Source organism: Myotis davidii, unplaced genomic scaffold (genome assembly GCF_000327345.1).
Source record: "Myotis davidii unplaced genomic scaffold, ASM32734v1 scaffold390, whole genome shotgun sequence".
NCBI classification, from domain to species: domain Eukaryota; kingdom Metazoa; phylum Chordata; class Mammalia; order Chiroptera; family Vespertilionidae; genus Myotis; species Myotis davidii.
Genome location: NW_006282748.1, coordinates 263,554 through 266,401, shown reverse-complemented (window position 1 = coordinate 266,401; position 2,848 = coordinate 263,554). Strand labels below are relative to the sequence as shown.

The 2,848-nt window shown below is 53.3% G+C and overlaps 1 long non-coding RNA gene across 1 annotated transcript in view; it reads right to left on the bottom strand.

Annotated features, from left to right (window-relative positions):
- Positions 1-328, bottom strand: part of LOC107182367 — a 13,204-nt gene extending 12,876 nt beyond the window's left edge. The window contains exon 1 of the long non-coding RNA XR_001513090.1: positions 202-328. This is a non-coding gene — a long non-coding RNA (uncharacterized LOC107182367). The remainder of the gene's footprint in view (positions 1-201) is intronic.
- Positions 329-2,848: the final 2,520 nt, after the last annotated feature.

Here is a 2,848-nt window from a genome sequence, read left to right as displayed (position 1 = left end):
GTGGTTTTCTGAAGGCAGGGAGGGATGGGTACTGGAGGCCCTGATCATCCAGGAGGAAAAGGTAGATGGCCAACTGCTTTGAGAGGAATCTTCTGTTCAAACTTAAAACAGCCAAGAAACAGTTTCCAAACTTATATCACCACTCCACCTCCTACTGCCAATTGATCGGGGCTGTCTTTCCCTCTGAGTCCAAATGCAAACCTAAGACTCTTCACATGAGAGCTGATGGCCACCCAGACTATCCGATCCGCAGGCGAGAGAAGGCTGCTTTCCAATCTGAATGGCCCCGAGGCTCCTCCAGGTCCAAGGTCAGAGACTCCAGATCTGGCTACAGAGACTCAGAATAAAGAATCAGCGAGAAGCAGAGCACAGGAGAGGGGGTGATTTCCCTGCTGTAAAGGGCCCTCACTTGAAAGAGATGGTCACTGGCGTCGGAGTCGAGGGACTCCAGCGATGAAAGGAGGTTGAGTCCCACAAGCACTTGACTCACTTGCTGGAGCCCCCGAGTGGGGCCCCCAAGGCCATGCTCCCAGATGTTCCCACCAGGGGAACCCACGTGAAGAAGCAGATGCCTGCTGCGCTGAGCTCTCCCTCATCTCCTCCCTCCCGGCACCCACCCAGGCTCTGTCCTGCACATTTCATCTCACAATCTCCCTCATGCTCATCCACACGCTCCCTGCCAACAGCCAAGCCTGACCCTTCTGACCCCCGGGCCCTCTTCCAGGCTTTTCCCGTGCAATTTCCAGCACCGCTAGCTCCATCCAGAAAGAGTTTTGAACAAGAGAGTGGTATTTTTTCTTTCTGGCTTGTTCATTTTCATTATGATTTTCACAGCCAATTCCAGTAAATCTGCTACACTGATAGTCCCTCTTCATCATCCATGTTCTTCCAAATAATCTTAGATTTAATTTGAAATCTCCTTCTGGTAATATTCTGCCCCTAAAGAGAGAGAGAAAAAAACACATTCGTTTTTTCCTGATTGTAACTCAGATATCAGCTGGAGACCATCCTGCCCCTCCACATCTGGGAAATGTCTCGTGGCCGATTGTACTTTCCAAAATGGCTACCATGACCTTTTCAATCCCACATGCTCACTCCAAAACTTTGTGGTGGAGACTGTGCTCTGGCCAGAGTGGCTCAGTTGGTTGAGCATCTTCTGTGCACTGAAGGGTTGTGGGTTCGACTCCCAGTGGTCTCTCTGCCTGGTGCCTCTAGCATAAGGCAACAGATTTATGCTTCTGTCTCACATCAATGTCTCTCTCTCTCTCTCTCTCTCTCTCTCTTCCTTCCTCTCTAGAATCAATTAGAAGTATATCCTCAGGTGAGGATTTAAGGGAGAGAGAGAGGGGTGGGGGGGGACCCTGCTTACTTTCCTTGTATCCACGTGGGTCTTTCGACTGCTTTGACCAATAGAATGCAGTAAGGTGACTGTGACTTCCAAGGCTGGGTCAGAAAGGCAATACCTCTCCTACCTGGCTCTCGCATCTCTCAGGACACACGACTTTGGAGCCATGAGCAGCTGTGGAAGAAGTCTGGCCTCTCTGCAGACACCCGGCTAGAGGCACCAAGCGGGGAGACCACAACGAGACGGAGGGGAATTCTCGAGGAGCCTCAGCTGGAAGGGAATGACCAAGCCCACGCCCAGCCTCTCCAGCCCAGGCCCCAGACACCTGGATGGGGAAGCCTTTACAAGGACTCCAGCTGCAAGGCTCTCTGCCTGCACCCACAGGAAGGACCCCAGGCAAGAGCCCCCCGGCTGAGTCCAGTCAGTGCCCGGAACTGTGAGATAAACTAATAGATGATTGTTGCTCTGTGCCACTGAGTTTGGAATGGTTTGCTGTGCAGCGATCAATAACCAGGACAATTCAGCTCAAGCTCGAGCAATTCTGTGCCCCCTGGGGCTCAGGAGGCTTCTTGAGATTTCTGCTGATTCCTGGAGGAAAAGACTGGGTGCTCACTGTGGACCGTGACCTCGCACACTGCCTCTGCCCTGCCTCCCATGAACTCTTACACCGAGTCCGGCCCGATTGCAGTTCCCACGGCAGGAGTCACTCACACCAGGCATCTGAGTGAGTAGAAGACTTCACGGAAAATGTAAAGTCACGTTGCTGACCGCCCGGGCTTCTGTCGATTGCTGATTCTTCCCCCCACCTCTTCCCATTCTCACCTGCCTCTCAGCATCTCATCTTTCGAGAACATCCTTCCTGAGGGACACAGGGTGGGGCCAAGGTAGGAGACCCCACATGGAGTTACCGAAGCCCTAGAAGAGGGGAGGGATAGCCTCCGGGGCGGGAGGGGGGGGGGCGCGGCTTTCCTCTGACAGCTTTCCTGAGCTAATTGTGAAGGAGAATTCAAAACTGGGTTCTCAGTCTGTGGTCCAGCTGTTCCCGCAGCTGCTGGTGCTTGAGGGAGGCCAAGGGCAGCTGAGTCCGCTCCCAGCACCACTCCCACCCTCACCGCCCTGCCTCGCTGGAGACCCCTTTGCGGCCAGAGCTGTCAGACACTTAAGGTCAGGGGAGGAGTTAGGTCAGGCTCGGAATCTGCAAGCCCCAGAGTCGAGTCCTGGCTGCCCATGTGTTCATTGGCTTAACTTCTCTGATCTGTGGTCCACCATCACCTTAATTCGGTTTCACCCTGCACTCCAGCTGAGCTGGCTAAGGAGGTGTGAGGCCCAGACAGAGACTCTTCTAGGCTATTGTTATATCTTTCATCAAACTTTTGGGCAAAGGGACCACTGGACAGGAAGGAAGTAGGAACACACCCAGCAGAGGCTTCTGGACTGAAGGAGGCCCCAAAATTATGCAAAAGTCAGAAGGCAAGTCTAAGGACCGATGGACAGTGAAAGTTT